This window comes from Odontomachus brunneus, unplaced genomic scaffold (genome assembly GCF_010583005.1).
Source record: "Odontomachus brunneus isolate Ranch 3 - 2012 unplaced genomic scaffold, Obru_v1 Obru_scaffold_020, whole genome shotgun sequence".
Lineage (NCBI taxonomy): Eukaryota > Metazoa > Arthropoda > Insecta > Hymenoptera > Formicidae > Odontomachus > Odontomachus brunneus.
Window position 1 is genome coordinate 2,037,034 of NW_022639470.1, and position 21,073 is coordinate 2,058,106.

Genomic DNA, 21,073 nt, shown 5'->3' on the forward strand with positions numbered 1-21,073 from the left:
GGATTAGTCGTGACTCGGTCGTCGCGGCAGAAACGATTTCAAAGTCGTTTAAGCCTTTAAGAACGCGCGTCTCTCTAATGTTGACTTCGACCCTGCGGAAGCGAGAATGTCTCGTTATAATTGAACGACAAATCAAATTCGTATCTGATATAATGAAGTCTCTCGTTCTCTCTCCCTCTCTGTTCGTCTCTTCTCCTTCCCACGAAGAAGAGACTTCTCCGCCTCCGAGACGTGGCTTGACGAACGCGCGAAAAAATAACAATCTTGGAGCGGGAAGTACAAACTCTTTGTATCGGAACGTGCTTCGATCTAACGTAATTCTTCCTCCTCGCACCTCGCGAAACTGCGCCTTACCACTCTCTCGCCGGTATACACGTAATTTGATCGACCTCGCACCGCAATACGTCATTTTTCCCCGGTGCACGCTCCGTCCTTACGCCCTCGCTCGCGATCTCATACCGTCTCGGTCCTTCGGCGCAATATGACGTTTATCCGTTCGATAAGCGAGATTTTATTGCCCGTGTAAATCCGGACTTTCATCGCGCCCGACGTACGACATCGACCATTTAGATTTATTATCGGCAACAAAATTATATCGGCGAGCCTTACGACGTTAATACTGGCCAGCCACGTTGTCGCAGTCGAAAATACGTCAAAATTAATGTCAAGACGAGAGCACACGAGATGGTAAAGCGTGTGGGCAAATAAGCGGACGATAGTCCCGTCAAAGAAGAGTCTTGAGACTTACACGACCGTGAGTATAACTTTTCAAACGACAGATCCGGGCTCGGCAGTCCGGCAACAAGTGAATATACGCTTGAAATTGGAGTCTGTCATCACGTTGCTTGGGAGATTCCCGGGGTCAGATCGATTCGGAGCTTGTTCAGTCAGGAGGTAAAGCCTCTTTGCCGACGACCAAAAGTCTCCGGCGCTCTAGGGACGACGATATCGGCAATGTCGACAGTAGCATCGACGATAATGGCAACGGAGAGAAATGATTTGTCCTTGGCCATTATTGCTGCAGGAACTCGTTGCTGCTACTGGTGGTGGTGATGGTGATCGTTGTCGTCGTCCTCGACTTGGACGACGTCGGCCGTAGGCAGCAGTCGGCGGCAGGGGTTAAATCGAGTAAAAGCACCGCGCGAGAGCCCAGTAACGTGAAAGGGTTTCTCTCACGTACGCGGTACGTGTATGTCGATACTGCCTGTCGGACGGTAAAATAATAATGGAAGGAAGAAGAGGGCGAAGACGTAGAACGCGCAGAGGCGGTTTCTCCGGGAACGCGCGCGCGCGAATCCGCCCGCACACGTTTCCAGATATCGAATATTTTTCCGGGCGACACGACCGGCTAAGAGTTGCGATCGTCGCCGAGGTGCGGAGGTGTGCCGGGGGCGTGATCGTGCCTTATGATCGCTGAAGGGTAACGAAACGTTGTCACGGGCGAGAACGCGCGGGTGTTTGAAATCGGCTGGCCGAACCAGCCGTTTGTTCTGTATCCGCTGCACGTTTTTCACCCGTGATCGCGGAAATTAGTCCCGCTAGACGGCCGTCTACCGTGCATTCAGATTTTCATGGTCCTCGACCACGGCGAGGGTGAAAGCATGGCGCGCGCGCGATGGAGATTGAACGTAAATCCCAGCGTCGGATGGCAGGATACCGTCTCGTGTACCGCGCGGAGGCACGGCGTCGTGTATAATTTTGAAAAAGCGAGCGCGCGGCTCGAGTAGATTAACAAGATGAGAAAATAAGGGAGTAACCGATAGCGGGCTAACGAATACGCGAGCAAGCGCGCAGGGCAAGCGCGAGAGCTGCTGCTCGGATTACTATTATAAAGGTGGACGTTAATAAAATTGAGCACAGACTCTCTGGATCGATATGCACGGTCAGGTGGCCTAATGGGGCGGCGATACGCGCGCCTGCTGAACAAAGGGGTGGTAGAAACGGTGGAGGAGATGTGTAATTCAAGCGTGCCCCGACGTTGGCACTATGTGTTACCGAGACAAATTTCTCCGCGCTTCTATCGATAATTCTTCCGCCAGAATGTGGATGTGCCCGTACATCCAGTCGCGCGACGTAATAAAATATTACAAGAGCTGCGCCCGCGCGCGCGCGGCAAAGGAGATGTCGATTGCGACGGAAAATGTGGAAGCGAGACAGCTTAAGAGCAACGCACGCATTAACGTCGTTCCCATTGGTTTCTCTCGCGAAAGCCAACGACACACATCCGTGGCTCTTTTCTCCGACGCGGAAACGCTAAGTCGCTACCGAGACTGGACGGTGGCCAACGATCCCGAGTGTCTGCGTGTACGCTCTCGTCTCTTTGGCGGCTGCAGGATGCCCCGAGTAATCTCTCTAAGTACTTTCTCTGTATCGCGGATACCAAGAGTCAAGCCAGAAATAATGGCGGTCCTTTAAACATTCAGACATTCGCGATCCTTAATAAATTCTCCAGAATCGCAGGGTTTCGACTGCTCAGCCAATCTGGCAAACGCGAATGAAACATTGTTCTTCGGTTACGATAACGACAGGAGTCGGCGCGGTATCTCGGTATAAATTAACTTCTAGTCGAGATTTAGCAGGAGCTATCGCGCGCGAGAAAATATCAGGGGACACACGACCGCGTAGTAAAAGTGAGTGTCTTCACCGACACCTGGTGTGCGCGACGCGATTGTATTTTAAAGGTCTCGCGATAGCAGCCACGAAACGACGGTGTGCGCTAAAAGAGAGAGCATGATAGTAACGAAGACACGTCGGGAGCCTGAGGGAGAGTGACGCACAGAAAGAACAGAGGGAGGTGAGATCTCCCTCGGTATGGAGAGACCCGACGCTACACCACGAAAACCATTCTCCTCAGGATCCTGACATCAGGACGGCTTGGAGCATCAATTTTCCTCGGCTCTATCGCGCGACTTCGCCCGACGATCGTACGGCAGGGTTTCCGGCTGTACCGACATCCGCCAGTTCCTACAGGACGCCGTGTACAACGAGCGGGAAAGGGATTGGGGAAGTTCTCTGCTTGGGCACTTTGAATACACTTTGCCTGAAACGACGTAACCCCGTAGACAGATCGAATCCCCTGCCTCTCTTCCAACGTCCTTTCTCCCTCTCGCTCTCCGCGGACGCTGAAATACGTGTCGTTTTATCGTTTTTGCGCTGTGTGCTTTTTATCGCCCGTTCATCGAAAGTATCGATATAGAGATGCTCGTACATCAAAAATTACTTCCGGAATAGAAGGAACTTGAAGGAGGAAGGAAGATTCCAAATGATATTTCGGCGTCGGAAGTAGCATTCGCGCTCGTACGCGCTCGTCGCATTCTCATCGATTTCCGAGTTAATTCCTCATCTCGTTGCGATTCAATTAACAACCGCTTTCTATGAACTTCTGTAAGGGCTACCGCTTTGCATAGGCGCACAAGGCGCGGTGTAATACGCGCGCGGTACAATATGGCAAAGTATAACTGCGATATGTGGCCGCGCAATGTACACTGTACGTCCGAATACTACAAAACGTTAAACCAAACGCCGCCCGCCCAACCGCCTGCTCGCGCAGGCTATTAACATGGTTCTATCGTTATAAATTTAACATTATTTACCGTGGCGCGCTTAATGCCGCGCCGGCATTATGTTTATCGTATAGGTTCGCGTATAATCTGGTTAAGCCCTGACTACTCGTTGAGAGTAGGCACTGCTCGCGCCATATCGCGCAGAAGGAAGTCTCGTAAGCGAAGAAGAATGCGATAAGAGAGAGAGAGAGAGAGAGAGAGAGAGAGAGGGAATGCAGGAGAAAAACAATTTGTTGTTGCGATCCTAAAATGTTCCACGGAAGTCTCTCCTTTTGCAGTCCAAGCTAAGCTCTCTCGCTTTCCGTTTCTGCGCGTCCACTGGGGTTTGACTAGCAGTGTTTTAAGCAAATCCTCTCTGTTTTAGCTCGGTGCGGTTGCAGATACAGCGAGTGAAGCGACGTTCGCGATAAGCGTGTTGGTTTGGCGCGGGTATGCGAATAATCCATGCGAGCCGTCCGTCCGGTACGATCGCGCCTTATGTATGTCGTAAATAACGCGACCTCCTCTGCGCTCTCTCCGCATAGTCTACGACGGCGAACTCCGACTCTACGTCCGTATCTGCGAATCATCGTACCGGTTCCGGTTGTCTCTCGTCGACCTCCTCCTCCCCCGGGCTCTCAGCCGCGATCGATAGCGCGCGTCGTTTTATCCAGCGAAGCGAGAGGCATCTTGTGTTCGTGCGCGTCTTCCATTCGACTTGAAAGATCTTCGTGCTTCCGAGGGAAGATACGTCTGTAATACGGCGATACATTCATCGCGACGGGGCTGTGTGAGAACGCGTCGTGCTCGCGACGAATGCAGGACGACTGTTTGAAAAGTCAGTGCTCCAGTAACACGATGTAATTGCGACTGCTCGAAGAGACGGGAACAATCGAAGGTTCCTTTTGCGAGCGACGCCGGAGATTACTCTCCGTGATTGTGCAGAAAGATATCACGGTGGATTTCATGTCTTTAATTAAATCGAACCGGCGGTCAGACCGGCGTCGCGAATGCTCGCTCTCGCTTGTTTGGGAATTCATCGGGCGAATTATAATTGTCCGAAATTCAACTGTTGCCGTGACAAAAGTAGCGTTTGATACTTTCGGGTGAAAATATCGATGTCGCTTAATAAAGATTAATCGGAGCGAATTTCACGGCGAATAAATTCCCGGTCACAGAGCTTTCGCACGAGAGCGTGCATCGCGACAAATTGCGATGTAAATTTATCCCGGCCGGCCCCGGGACGTGGCGGTTTCAATTTCCGCCCTAAAAATGCCATCCTCAAATATAACACACTTCTTATGTCGACTGATATATCTCACAGTCATGTGCAACAGGCCGTTTTTCGATGTTATCTCGGTATGGTGGTTGCAGTGTAAAGGAACTCTAGAGGTAAGCCCTGAAATTCTGCAGAATGGCTAAATCGCATGTTGCATACGTAACGCAAGACACATCGTCTTCTGCAAGTTTGTAGCGCATTTTCTCGAAAAATGTAGATGTAGCAGTCGCGCGAAGGAGAAACGAGAACAATTGCGTCGCGTGGTAACGCGCGTTGTAACGAACATATTCCCGGAATCAAATTAACACAGCGACAATTTACCAGTATGGAAATCATAATTCGAAATCAACGCCTCTCGCACAAGATTAATTGTTTGCGATTGTCAAATGAAATGAATTCGCGTCGCGCGCAGCGACGCGTCGCGGAAAATATGTTGTCCCTTACTTTCGCGAACTCACGCGCTCGGCTTTGCATCCGTGAATAATTTCGCGTAATCGTGTCGGTTTTCTGGCAGATGTCGATTACAAATTCGTCAAGGAGCACACTTTCGCGACATAGGTCGCGAAGTTTGTTCCAAAGTTGACAGAACGCCCGGTATATATCGGTATAAACAGCTGTACAGCAGCTGATACGTTCCCTGATATTTCAGCCATTCACGCGTGACGACTCCCGTGAATGCTGATGCTCAAAAGTTAGGTGAAGGCGCGCAGGGATCGCCGGGGGGAGGCGGAGCTTTTCCAGCGGCAGGGGGTGAAGCTGGATAAACGCCGTACACAAAACGTACGAGACGTCCTTAACTGGAAACTGCCTCCGACACCCTGAGGCATAAGACGTGCCCGCTTACAATTCAAGGCATACACCCGCCGGCACGGACAGTGAGAGGATGCTGGTCCACGGTAGATTCTCACGCGGTAAACGAATTAGGGGTTGATTTCTCGGGTAGGTAGCCACCTATCCACTCTTCTCGAGCATGGCGCAACGACCACGCTCTAGCATGCCGTATCGTCCTTCCTGCCCAGTTATCTATCGTCCTCTCGCCACGAATCGAGGTAAAGGGTTAGGTATACCGTAGCTGTGAGCCCGGCGTGAGTGCCGCGGCACGAGAGATAAAACCAATCACATGGCACTATACACACAGAAATTTATTGCCGCAGATTATCTGGCGGCAGTCCAAACACAAACACATTTCTTCCTTCGGCCACTCGTGAGACGGGCTCGTGTACGAGGGATAACGGGTGGGCGAGGGCGAAGAAGGGAATTGTCGGGGGAAGGGAGGAGGGAAGAGAAAGAGACTTGGTAAAAGAAAGAACGAGATAGGGACGCAACTCGAGAGAATGAAGAGGAGATACAGTGAGCGAGAGAGCGGAAAGCTCCGACGATAGGTGCGGGTCGTCGAGCTTTCCGCTCGTTCCTACCATCTCACAGTCTTCTCCCGTCCCACGCATTGGGGGTTCCCCGCGTTTGAATCTCGCGGAAGCAGGGGATTTCCCCAGAAAAGACGTGCATCGCTTTTTATTGTCGGATAGACCATTTGAACAACAGCCAACATGGCAATCCGAGCCCTACTATGCGTAACGTTGTCCTGTCCGCGTCTCCTTCTTCCTGGAGACCCGTTTCCCTCTTTTCCCACCAGAGTTACACACTGTATTACAGCGCCTGCGTCTTTGGCGAATCGAGGAGACTTGTCTTGCTGCTCGCGAATACACGATTTATACGTTTACTGGATAAAATAGACTGCTACGTATTGCGGGCTAAAATAATACGAGAGCTCGCTGCTGGCTGACGGATGTACGGGGTAATCCCATAAGTAATGCATGTTTCGCCGCTAAAATGCGTTTAGGTTTTATGTTTAATCCAAATTTATTAAACGCGTATCGTAAATTATTGCATATCCCAACATACCTTCCGTGTTGATCTTTATTGAGAATACGTTAGGAATTTCGATTTCGTTAAGCCACGCGATTTACGAGTCGTGGAAGAAACGATTATGCTCGATTCGCAGCTGCTTTCGCACCAAGTCCAGCTGACTTCTCTAATGGCGAAAAGCTTCCGTCGTTATCCGGGAAAATATCTTAGTGGAAAATAACTTGATAGCAGCGTAAAAAAAAGAGAGAGAGGCGGGGAGGGAAGGAGAGAGGTGTACAGAAAATACAATATTTAGAGAAACAGGCAGAGATAACTTTTTTACGTTTCTGTTATTTTAAATCGGCGCAGTACAGCTCTGGTGGAAATGGTATTGAAATATTTGTAAACAAATGGCGAACACGATGTAAATCGTATTTTCTTCAATGGATTTTCTAAATGGTTGTAAGAGTCGAGTAGCATTTATTGACTGATTCAATAAACGCCGCATCGCGTACAAACGCGTAAACGGTTTTATAATATACTAAAGAGGATTGCTCGTTCGCGAAACGAAAAGCCCAGAGACGCGAGAGTAAGAGGCAACACGTATGCGCATTTGCCAAGAATACTCCCGCGCGATACCCAAGAGCTGATATCTCTCCTTCTGTGTATCCCGGCCAATAATCTATCTTCGAAAGTAACTTAACGGGAAATCGACGTCGAACGCGGAGTACGCTGAACAGAAGCTGCCTACGCAATGGATCGGAGTATCTCCAACGGCAGGAACAACATTTTCCGCGGGGATGGGGCGAAGTGAAGAAGTTTTCCTATCGTTCGCGGTCCGATATTTGCATAGCGAGATCAATACCAAGTACAGCTATATCGAGGGCACTGGAGAAATATCTGGTCGTTGCTGTGCATATCTCGTGCGCGCGCGTGCAAAACCGGACTATCGAAACCGGTCGACGGCTTTAATTTTTCATATTCGCGAATTGAGTGCTTTTATCGCGCGACAATGGTGGCAGCGAGATCGCGACGTAATCATCAAACGCCGATATATCTGATATCAATCGTATATTCTTTCTTTTTTCTGATTTTTCTTTACAAGTAATCGGTTACAGCGGTGAGTTATGGCGCTCGAACGCAATTGCTCTTTGCGGAGCAATTTAAAGAAAAAGTAATGTATCTCGTATGAATTCTGCCGCTGATAAGGAATTAAATATTTATCCACTCCGGTCGCGCGTATTAAATTCCAAGATTAAATCCACGCGACGGGAACTTAAATGGATCACGAGTATCCGCCGAGTTTAAATATTACACCGTACGTATATCTCTCTTTCTCTCTCGCTCGCTCGCTCGCTCGCTCTCACGAAGAGGTACTCTTAAAAGTAGACTCTCCGGCAGCATCGTACGGAAAATACGGCTGACTAGACTTTGCTCGGCGTTCCCGAATGTCATTCAGTGCAGATTTGAGGAAATGGCGGCTTTTGTCTTCTTCTCTAGGTGGCCCATTCGTAGTCGTAGAAGTGGACGATGAAGCAATCGTTTCAAATCGGTCGTTAGTAGGAAAGTCGTTCGGGGGATCTTTCTGCCCGAGAGAGAAGAGAAGGATATCTTGGAAAAGTTTCTATCTATAATCGCGCCGTACGGTCTTTAATCTGAAATCGCGTGAAATCCGAGTCCTTTTATTTCTTTGGCCCGTTCTTTCAATCCAAAAATTACGGATTTCGGCAGAAGAGCGCTAAGAGTAGAACGTGATCGTGGAACGTGATCGTGGCCATCGTGTCGAGCAAAACATGGCGAGCCCAAGGTAGGGGTTTATTCACGAAGAAGACATTACATATTAATTCGAAAACGTGTATCGCGTATACATAAATGAAAGTATATCGAATTACTAATTCCTTGGTTCTCTGGCCGCAACACGTGGCTTAAGTAAGTAATTATTAGTAAAGTACCGTCGGGCTACAGAGCACACGTTGCACCATAAAACGGCGCAACAATTACACGGCAATAATTAGTCGAGCGTGTACACGCATTAACACAAGTTTCTACATTCGTTGAAGTTTCTTGTGCGTGGCGCGCGTGTCGTAAACGTACTTAATAACGCAGCAGTGTTAATTAACAAGCAACAATTTGTCTTTCCGCTAATGTTTCCGAATATCTAATAATAAACCGCTAAACACCGGCCCATAATATACCTTTGTTTGCCGTTACTAAACAGTTCGCTCATTTTAGTTGATTCAGTATCCCGTTGCTCCTCGCAAATCAAGCTTATTCAGCACTGGACCGGCCTTTAATTTGCGCAACAATGCTTTTCGCGGCGCTATACGCTCGGTGCGCGCGGCCACAACCCGCGTTAAACGTTCCGGCCGATAGGGTTCCATTAAATATTATCGTGACATTAGAATCGCCAGTAAACTTGGGGCGTACACGCATACATACCCGGCGCTCCGAAATGCAGGAGCGGAAAAGTTCGGTCGGGATGTCAAACAGTTTCTACCCACAAATACCGGCAGACCGTGAAACTTGGGGAACGATGCGCCCAGCAGCGCGCAGCCGAATACAATACTTCTTGGTATTCCCGTCACAATGGCGCGGTCTCGCATGCTTTATTAAGGAGTTTCACCCGAGGCCTCGAAAGGTTAACGTGGATTACAAGCGGCCGCGGGGCTTCTTTCTAATACTCCTAATTCCCTATACGCGCGCGCACTCGTGTGCAACTTACCCGGCACTCTCCGCTACTACTTCGCGCTCCCTTTCGGAGCCCGTTGGTGGCTCCGAGGATACCGAATCGATCAGGGGGTACTACCCTACTCGCAGCGCCGGAACAGACCGTGTAAATTTCCACCTCCGCATCGTCGACGTTTCTCATTAATCGCTGATCGATCTCCTTGCAGGGTGATTAACGTCTCGTACGGCGATAGGTGAAAGAGTAACGGGGCGGCTAAGGGGGATCCCGGCCGGAAGGAGCGAACAATCGAATGAAGGAAGGAAGGAAGGAAGGAAGAGAGAGAGGGAGAGACAACGGGTCAACTGGCCGGACGGTCTGACGAATTGCCAGAGTGCGAAGGGCGGTTGTGCGCACGGGGTGACTAACGAAATGCGAGGTGAAAGCGCTCGCGGACTCTCGCTGCCGCGGAGATAAACAGCTAGTAGCGCGGTTACAGGCTGTAAGCGAGATTGTAGCGGCGGCTGTTAATTCGTCGAACATCGCGGTAACAGCTATCCGTCTTCCCTACGTCACGTAAGTATGCGCCGGCACTCTACTCGTTGAGGTATTGGGGCGTAAGGAGACACGAGGCATAATTTCCTCCCGTCCCACTCCCATCACTGCGGAGCACATAATGAATACGCGCGCCACGGTTGCATAGCTATGTCACGTGTCGCACGACGGGCGAAACTTTGAACGCTTGTCATCGTGAAGCGGCATTCGCGTGCGAGCGCGCGCGAGCGTGCGAGCGCTTGTCAACGTGGTCATACGTTGTTACGTGACGTTTGAGCAACGATGACGATAAGAATGGCTTGGAGTATATCCGATGGCCAAGGAACGAAACTTTGCTACGTGACAATCCTCCTTTTTGTTTTTTCTTAATCAAAGAAGAAGTCTCGTAATCCGACATTATCATTCAGAATACGAGATTCGATAATCTATTTCCTGTTTCTTCTCAAAAGTTACATTAGAATATTCTAATTTGCTCTCTTTGCTAAAGGCGGCCTGTGGCGCATGTAATCTCTCCATATTTCTCGAAAATTTGCATATAAATAATTTCTTATATATAGTATAAGAAAATTCCTCGTGCGAGCGTTGAAAGAGAGAAAGAGAAAGAAGAGAGACGAAGGGAGGTAGAGACAAAGTGGCGAAAAAGGAAAATCATAACTACGTTTTATCTCTTTTTGATACGAGTTCGACGAGCATCCAATAAAACGGTAATCGTTATACTCCGTTGCATCGTATTCCACAGCAAAAGATCCGCTCTCGCGAAGATAGATTTTCCCTCGGAGAAAGCTCGAGTAATAGCTTAAATTTCGCGCCGCGATCTCGCTGTTACTTATCGAGAAGCACGTCGTTTCCGTTTACCCGTTCGTTCGTCGAGAATAGGGTTTCCCTTATTACATTGCTATGCAAACACTCACGACGTCACGCACCTCCAGCAGTCACACACAGTACGCGCGTAACGACAAATTCTTCCTTCGCGAGGAACATCCACCCGTGGTATGTCTGAATTGAACTGGCGCGCGGTTGACGTGGCTTCCATAATATTCAAGATTAAATGTGACGCGGATGATGGAACTGTCCAAATTTCATCATCATAAGATTAGATTAAAAAAAAGGTAAAACTCCAATGATAAGTTAATAACTGTCCGCGCGAGGAGTCGACAAGCTCCGTAAACTTCGGACAATGACCCGTACGAAACTGAAAACTGAGGAGTGAACACTATCAACATCAATATTTTATATCACACTGCAGCAGATATTGCTCCGAGACACGCTGTGCCTATATTAAACTATAAGTTTGATTAAAAGTCAGAAACGCGTGTTGGTCCTTTAATATGCGTCCAAATGGGGACACGAAAATGTAACAGGCACAAATATATGTAAAATTCAGCGATTAGAAAATGTTAATACGCGATTAACTTTTAATGAAAATAGTACAACTTTTAATGCTTACAGTCTGGGCAGTTTTTTCAGTGACTCTTTTATAGTTTTTGAACTGTTTCATGTACGTCAAAGAAATGGGTTAGTAAAAATTATGATACTATAACGGCTTCCGGAATTGTACGGTAATTATTTTTTCAAATTGATCTTTTTTCTTATTTAATCATACACTTTTGTATCAAAACTTTTTTGTATCAAGAATAATGAAAGGACTTAAGTTTATTTATTTTTGACAAAATCATACAAAAATGTATGTAATAATAAAAAAGAATTTTCATATATACACACAAAATATAAGACTAAATGTTTATTATTGTCTACATAAATCTTAAAGAATACTACACAAATCTTAAAGAAATATAAGACTAAATGTTTATTATTGTCTACATAAATCTTAAAGAATATTATTGGAAAAAAATGTAAAATTTATGTGACATAAATAAATATTTGTGTATTTTAAAAATTTAAATTTGTATATAGTTTCAAAATCTTTTACTGGTTTGTATGGTATAAGTGAATAATAATAATAATAATAGGAATAGTAATTGTATTTCACAAAATTGCCACGGCACTATAGTTGTTTCTCGAATTGTAAAGGTTGAGAAAAATAATCACTAGAATTTTGAGACAACGTTTAAATTAAGAATATTCTAATTTCGGAGCAACTTAATTCGTATTGTAATGAGAAAATTTCCTAGACACACACACACGCGCGCGCGCGCGTGCGGTTCGATAGATAGAAAAATTTGTCTCTAAACAATTTAGCTTTTTACGCGAATGGAGTAAGTTGCGAAAACAAGAGATCCGCTATAGAATAGCTTTCTACAGAATCGTAGACTCGACCGCGCCGATTTTGTGCTCCCCGAGTGAATACTGCATTGCCAATTGTATAAAATGTACGGGGGGAAACAGCACGTGCGTCGTAATGACGTGATATTGCCGACAGGCCGGGCGATAGCGACCGCTCGTTAACGTTAAAGTCTTACGTTTCGTTTCCGCCGGCTACGCCCGAAATTCGTATTACGAGAAAAGCTCGATTCACCGCGTACAATGTTTGTGCGTTCCCTTTCGTGCTGAGAACAATGGCATGGTGAGGAGCAACCGACCAAAGAGCTTCCGTTTCCGGTGTTACCAAAGATTCGCCCTTCTGCAACGCGCCCGTGCATATGTGTGCGTTGATGCGTCCCTGAATTATTATGGGCGAGCTTGCAATGCGCGGAAAGAAGATCGTACGCTCTGTTGAGATGAGTGAAAAGATGAGAATGGATATTATTACGTGAAACAGAAATTCCAGCTGGCGTTGTGGAAGCGTCATTATCGAGTTAATCGTGATTTAATTACACGGTGAGTGAGAATAGCGCACGAGTTTGCATCGTAAAAACAATTTGCATCTAAAAGGAGAGATATCCTGTAAAGTATTTCCATCAGGGCATATGTCATGTTTACGTAAGTCAATGTAAGGATGATACAATTAGCTCAAATCATCAACTCAATAATATCGTATTTACTCAGCTCATCGTATCATTAAATCGAACGAGCGATTTGTGGTGCAAAACATTTCCCTTGCGTTTAAGAGCTTTGCAGGCTGTTACATCTCTCGTAGTGAATGAAGCTCTCTCTTTTTCTCTCTCTCTTTTCCTAAGAGAATATTGAGAAGTATTATTAGACCACCGAGAGTGGATTCGTCTCATCTACTACGTCTGTTCTTTTCAGCGCGCCGCGCCAAGGAAAAAGGGTCCCGGCTGTTTGCAGTCCTCTGCCTTTGAAAGTGGTACAAGTATCGGTGCATGGAAACGCACTAGAGACTGCAGAGACAGAATCGGTGTCGGTGGTTGCGGCCGTGTCGGCAATCTGAACGCGCGCAAAACAGCGCTTGCAGCTGACGTTTTACACTTTGCGGTAGCTGATGGTAGCCAGATAGGTTCCTCGACGCAATTGTGCCCCTCCCTGCGCGGTCGCGCAATCATCCCTGTCGCCACGGCCCGGCCAAGTTCGCGCCGCGCAACCCGTCCTGAGGACTGACCTCCGGAGTTTTCATGAAAATTCAGACTTATCGGGAAAACGGTAGCCGTTCCACCTTTCGACCTCCGCTTAAAAGTATTCCGCGATTGGAAACCTTTCTAGGACATCGATATGCCCGAGAGTTCGAGCGGCCTGACGTGGCCGTTCTCTTCTCCAACAGAAAGACGTTCCAATGTCGAGCATCGCCCAAAAACACGCTTCAACCTGTGACAAAGAGATGTTTATCGAGGAGGTAATTGTTCGTTTCTTTTTTCCTTTCTGTTCAACTCCACTCTTTCCACGTGCGATCACGTCGAGGTTTTGCGCATGGATGAAACACTCGTTTGATAAATTATTATTCTTTATAATAATGATAATAATTATTATTAAATTATAATTATTATTCTTTCGCAAGCCAGGACCGTTATGTGTCGGCGCACATCGAGCGATATAATTCGGGCAACGTGTCATAAACTGATTCACAAAATATTATATGAAAATGCGCTAATCAAAGTGTACGGAAACGTGTATATTAATTGGGATACGCGCAAGCTCTTCCGTCTGTTCGTAATTTCGTGAAACGGCCGCGTATGTACGAATTCGTGTGAACGGTATTGTTCATAGGGAAATTACTCGTGCCGCCTCGTATTCATTAATTAATAATGTTCTTCTACTTCAAAAACATGCGGCAATTAGCCGAACAACATCTGCCGCGTTTGAATCCTTAAAATCCTACATCTTTCCTCCTGTGCATTCAGAGATGCTGTTTCTACGTGACAGATGGGTTCGCTTACTATTTCATCGGTCTCGCTTGTTTCACGCTCTCGTCGTATCCTGTTTGCAACGCGTGAGAATGTACCAATATATAGGCCACAATAGCGCCGGGATTAGATAAACCATGTGGTTTTCATTAATTACCAACATTACACAATGTCGATTACTCGGTAATTTTAAAAATAATGCCAAAGGCAGGAATTGATGTTCCACTGTGCACGAGGAACAGGAACCGATTGGCGATTGGCCGAGCAACCGCGTGGAAATTAATTAGCGAGCCAATTTAACTTTAACGACCGTTCGATTCCATGGAGTTTCCGACGAGGTGTGTACATTGATAATAATTTTCCCGGATGCGCACCAGTACCTTACCAGAATGCAACCTGTCGGAAAAGTTATCAAAGTTAATTTTCTGATCGCCTGTTGATTTTCAGCGCGAAACAACGGTGCGCAGAAGATGCGTTGGAAAAATTTCGTGACGTTCGCATTTCTCGTTTAATCAGCCGAGAATTTCACTTAAGCGTGTAACGCTGCTCGTGCAATACAGATCCAAGTGTGTAGTAAATACACTTATGTGTATAAAATTACTCATTTATGTGTATAATTTTGTTTTCCATATAGAAATTACACATTGTTATACATAAAAAAAGACATTTACATATTTAATTGTGTAATGTAACACGTTCTCCTGTGTACAAAATGATACACATATAAAACATGTAAAAATAGAAAAACATGTATTTCTACACATTATTGAAATGCGTAAGAGAGAGCTACGCACATAAAACACCTTTACATATTTACGTCTTCTTATATTTAAGGTTAACGTGTAATTAAGAGGAAATAGTATTAGTGTATTAGTTAAGTTACATTCAAGTTAATATAACTGTGTTAAGTTACCTTTCTTCCTGACGGGTACTTTTCGAGATTGAACTTAGAATTTGAACTTAGAATTGAGTACAATTTCGTCTTAAAATTTTCTAATTTTATTTTAACGTTATATTGTGATTGTTAACAGTTTATGAATCTCGACAATTCTGTTTTCTATCCTCTTGCAAAGATGACTGCGACTACAAATGTGTACTCGATGGGGATTCTAGAATTGTTTATTCGTTTCTGTCAGCATCAGATACAAACTCCATAAGAGATATGTTTCAATACTGTCGCGAAGTTGCTTCTCCTCCAATAAGGATATTGCGTGAGAGTCAGACCAAACTACGTATAATAAAACTAACAACCGGCGTTTAATTGTTGCGATAATTGTATTCTGTAAAAGATTAAATTTATAATTTGCATTGGAAAGGATCCAATGAAGGATCGAAACGTTTGCGATTAATATATGGTCTTAAAATAAATTGTATACTTTCTCTCTCTCTCTTAAGACTTTTCGCACACGTCCTTCTGGTACTTAACCCTTTAGGACCCTGTGTTTCTTAAAAAATTTTAAATTATATGTCAAAGAGCCTTTTCATATTTTTATTTTTCTTTTTTTAGAACCTAATACACATTTCCTCTTACGTTAACCTTACGTGTAAGAAGGAGAAAATGTGTAAAGATGTTTTATGTGTGTATCTCTTACGTATTTCAATTATGTAAAAGTACACGTTTCCTTATTGTTACATGTTTCATACTGTATATTATTTTACAGGAAAACGTGTTACATTACACATTTTAATAAGTAAGTGTCTTCCTTTATGCACAACAATGTGTAGTTTTTGCACAAAAACGAAATTATACATATAAGTGAGTACTTTTACACACATAAGTGTGTACTTACTACACACTTTGATTTGCAGTGCGCGAGAGATTCGGAATAATTATTCCATTTTGTTCCGTCTGTAAATTTAATTTCGCGGTCGAAATAAATCTGCCGCTCGTGAAAGATTCGACTGCCCTTTTTTCACGGAGCAATTATATTCGCCGCGCCGCGTCGCGATTATTTGTGTATAATCGAAACTATTAGAGAAAAACGTCGCTGTATCAATAGTTATCGCTCATACGCATACTCAATGTGCTGAGCACAAGCGCGTCGACTCCTTCAAAGCAAACGCGGCCTTTCGCAACAGGATTTTATTTCCGTAAGAGGATCCGAAACTTTTAGCTACACTTTGAACGTATGCGTCGTGACGAAACGTTCAATCGGCGCTGAAATTTTTATGAAGCAACAAATCCGCTGTTGCACGCAACTTTAAAGTTTTAAAATCACCGTCGCAAATCGTCTTTAAATGACATTGTCTCAGGTACATTAGCGACTTTAAAGTCCGCCGAGTGATGGGGTTTTACCAAAATTTCATTGTGCTCCAATAATCGCGACAGTTTACCATATTCTTGCTGCACGAGAGAATCGCGGTTATCATTATATGCTGTTTGCAATGATTGTTTACTGAAACAAGGTCGATGTATAATGTATCGCGTTGCTTCCATATAATCGCCATTATATGATACGCATTACACTTTACAAGGCCGATGAAACTCGCAATGACATGATGAGCGAATATCACGACGATATTTCCTGACGTTCTGATAGTTACTTTATCGCGATCCACGCGCGCATATTGCAACTCAAAGTGCAAACATACGTTAACGATGTGCACAAACCAAGTGGCTAATTCAAGTTCACATTACGAGATCTCAAATCTCTCTCTCTCTCTCTCTCTCTCTCTCTCTCTCTCTCTCTCTCCTCTCTTCGCAATCAAGCATTTCTGTTCTCGAATTTAGCAGATCAAGAATAATTGTCAAGGACGAGGAAAAGGGGTATCGTTTAATGGAAAGAACAAACCGCACTTTCTATTTCTCTTACTGTCTGGCTGAGAGCTTCCCGAACAGTCGCATAAACCAGTGGACTAATTTAATATATGCCACCCTTGCGCGTCGCGTAAGCTCAGCCGTCCAAGAATGGACCGTCGTCCGTCAGGATTTTATTGGACATACGCGATGGAATGGATATGCATGGGGTGAGAAAAAAAGGGTTCTCTGTCTCTCTTTTTCTCTCACGTCCGGTTGAGGAATTCGTCCAGATACATACGCGTTAACTACGTCGCTAAGTTAAATTTTCCACGATGCTCAGAAGCGAGCACCGAACATCGCATAAGAGATCGTCCGCTCAGACACGCGTCTCTATTTGCATAACAGAGGCGCGTTGCATAATGGAAATTGCCTCCGCGTTGTATAACATTGCGTGCTCGCCCGCGCGCGCGCGCGCGCGCGTGCACTCTGCCCAGCGAGAAAGAGAAAGGAATTTCTCTCATTCGCGTGCTGGCGAATAATTAGCAGGCCTGCCCGTGACATGAAGTTTGAAGCTGTTGCTGACTGGATATGCACAGCTGCCTTACATTTTCTACATTCCTTGAGCAGATCGGGGTCGCTAAATAAGAAATTATTTCGCACGAATCCGCGCACAGACCTGTGAGTTCTCCTCCTTGCTTTCCTCACTGCCTCTCCTCCAGCCAGTAAGTTTTTCCTCAACAATATAACGCGAATAATTCATTAATCTCTGCCCGGACTCGTTATGTGGACGGTGTAACGATCGGTTTACCGTAATGTGATACGCGTGTCCGCGAGAATTCACGATATTACATCTTTACTTCGTATCACCGTTATCATTATCGCGCTAATAATCGTATTGCCCCTTTTTATCAATCGCGCGATGGTGATTATCCGCGTTGATTTTTATTTTCGGTATATCCTCGGAGTAATTACACGTTCGTATCGCTTCGCGTAGCCAGAAAGCGGAAGATTGATTGCAAGTGCAATGCGCCCGGTAATGAAAACGCATAAGCCCCAATCGACTACCGTGTTTTCAGGTCGTTAGTACAAGAGCATACCGGCTCTGAGCGTCGATCCATTATGTGTACGCACTGGGGAACAGCTACGATCGACAATGATACGGCATCTCGATAAGAAGATTAGAGACGTATCAGCTTCGGTTAACGGCAGGCTGCGCGATGCAGTCGTCGCTGCTCCGCGAGCGTTTAAATCAATAGCGTTTGGATGTAATTTAATTTTACAAGTGCTCCTCGCGCGCGCAGCCAGTTACCGTTTTATCTACGCGTGCGTACAGCGCTTTAATAGACGTCCTAATGGGAATTATGACGTAAAATATCACGTTGCCATTTGTATTTGCAATCGCCTTCGGACACGTAGTTATTGAGAAATAATTGCATATCACGTAATCACTCTGTGAGCGTAGACACTGCTCGGCATTAAATTCGCGATTTATTTCACGTCGAATTTCGCCCCTCATTTATCGCCGTGGCGACGCCCGAGATCGCCCATCGCGTAAATACTTCCTTGAAACAAACCAACTATATTTATAGCACGGTGCGACCGTCGTTTAAATAACGATGTATAGAAACGCGCGCGATGGTATCGCGTCTCGTGTGCTTAAACTAGTATTACTCCGCGAACTCTCTCGGTAACGGTTTCTGCAAAATTGCAAGTGCAATATACGTGCATACATGTGTTCGTAGCGAAGCAAGGCAAATGACGATGATCAAATGATCACGATGATCGGCAGGTATCTCAAATCGCTTAAATGGACGTACGTGAAATATATTAATATTGAATGAAGATACGAGATAATAGATATATGCAAGTTTTATGAACACTTAATGGAAAACTCGCTCCTCGGGCAATAAGTTACGAGAATCTTCGTGCAACACTATTATTCGCGAATTAATAATAAAAATCAATCCGCGTGCGCCACACTTAGAATAGACATCGTAGCGACACGATCATTTAATGTGCGATTTGCTATTCCGTGCATTGAACTGAGCATCGTTTTTTACGATTCGCGCTCGCCTGACAGTGTCCCCGTTCGTGACATGTTGCTACACTGGCAGAGCCAGTCGTCCACCAAGTGTTGCAGACTCTCCGTAGAAAGAACTCTCCCAGGAGAAATCGAAGATAATATTGTGCGAATCGCAGACGGGTCGCCGACCGTCTCGAACCTTAATTTGTACTTCTCAAGACGGTTATCGGATAACGAGGCGGAATCATAGATGGTGATGGTGACGTCCGAATCGCGAATCCGAATGCATTGACGTATCGGACGGGAAAAGCTCCGACATGATGAAGAACGATGTTCCCTCACTTTCCACGCGATCCGCGTCGAACCACGAACGCGCCGTTCGTGTGATCGTAACGCGTGTTGTAGTGATTACACTGCAAGTTTGACGTACGCAGCGTTTTAATAACTCCACTTTGCCATTGTCACGTCCGATGACGTTGAAACTCCCCCGACATATCCGACATATAGGGGGACGGAGGTGTTTCTACAACGCATTCACTGATGATCGTTTTCCTTCCCTTATCTTATCGCGAGGACACTCCGAATGTATGCTATTCACCCCGTCGCTATATCGGAGCGGACTATTATCGAAATGAAGGTTCTCGCGCGGTGTTCTATTCTGAAGTAATTGGTGTTATGTTCCGTAAGGTAACGCGATAATATGACATCACTGTTATATTTATGTTAAGGATCAATCAATAATTCTTCAGTTTCTACAACAGCCGTAAACGACGGGGAAAATTTTAGAAATAACCGGTGAATTCATCGCCAAACACGTTTCGAAATATTTTGCTGACGTTTGACACCCACGACTACTTTAACTACGTAACTTAAAGAAAAAAAAAAAAAAAAGAAGTTGGGAATTATAGTGTCGTGTGTAACCCAAACAACACGGCTACGGTGGAAATAATGTAAACCAACATATGGCTCGTGCATTTTAAATCCGCCACTTCGTACCGTCCGGTGCCTCTATATACAATGTATATATATGTATGTGTATATATATATATATATATATATATATATATATATATATATACACACACACATACACACACACACACATGCACACAATATTGATCCATGTTATTCACGATTTACTTGTTCTTTCCGCGTTCGCGTTGCTCCTGTTTCCATCTTTAAAAATGTAAAGCACGGCGATAGTCATGCCCGCCCTATCTTTCATTCGATAAATCGTCGGTTTAGCGGCCACCTATTCGCTATTCCCGGCGTCCTTTTTGTATCGCGCTATAGCGCGATCGCTATTATTCCCGCTCGTTTGCGCTAACAATACCAATTAGCACTTCCATAAATTCGTGGCTTTTTCCGTTTCCTCGCGGATAATACTTCTGTGTCACGCCACCATGTGCACTCCACAAATTCTCATTTAACCGCGGGTTTCATCGTTATTTAAGTCTTCGCCTCTATACGCCGTAGAATTTACTAAAGCACCGCGCTTTTTCGTTAACTCCGTTCGCATGACAGTTAATGAGAGTTACTTTTTAATTCGTCTTCGCGCCGTGTTTTCGTACGCTCGCGTGTCTTTCGCGTTCACATGTTAGATTTATATTTTTACGTGTTTTATACGCACACAGCTGCGAGAATATCTGTTTGACGGAGGGTCGCATCGTCGACTCGCGTCCCGATATTTGTAAGTATAAGTCATGTATAAAGTCATGGATTAATTCGTCTTCGTCTACCTTAATTACGTAACCGCGAAACATCGGTGTAATACGTATCTCAAGAGGACAGGAGGATTCTGCTCTCGCGCGAATTCTGTCGTACGCGCGTACGGTCGATACGTAAAGTTTAATCACGTTGTCCAAGAAAGAACAGCGATACCTGCGAGGAAAGTTACATACGCACCGCACTGCCGACACTCCAATATCTCTTGCAATATTACGAAAGTAGAACAACGCAATAAAAAGCATTAAAAAATACTGAACGACGGCATGTGACTTTATGAAGAAAGTTTCGTAAAATGGCATGTCGAGTTAAGTCAGATTTATGATATAACCATAATGGACGGTGTACGAAGAGCTCGTATTCGGATGTCGCGATTCTCTCTTACGCACATTCGCCGAGTGGATTCGTATATTTTTGCTGCGCGTTGTGTAAACTTTCATACTTCACTTTTCGCAAATGTGTCACTGCAATACGCCCACTTGCAGTATTTCTCGGTTGGGATA

The 21,073-nt window shown here is 45.3% G+C and overlaps 1 protein-coding gene and 1 long non-coding RNA gene across 5 annotated transcripts in view; one reads left to right on the top strand and one right to left on the bottom strand.

Annotated features, from left to right (window-relative positions):
* LOC116842051 overlaps positions 1–15,030 on the top strand; it is a 256,493-nt gene extending 241,463 nt beyond the window's left edge. Inside the window, exons 6-7 of the long non-coding RNA XR_004377667.1 lie at positions 9,561–9,907; positions 13,034–15,030. This is a non-coding gene — a long non-coding RNA (uncharacterized LOC116842051). The remainder of the gene's footprint in view (positions 1–9,560; positions 9,908–13,033) is intronic.
* LOC116842049 (neurotrimin-like) overlaps positions 1–21,073 on the bottom strand; it is a 206,183-nt gene that overhangs the window by 180,288 nt on the left and 4,822 nt on the right. The window lies entirely within an intron of this gene.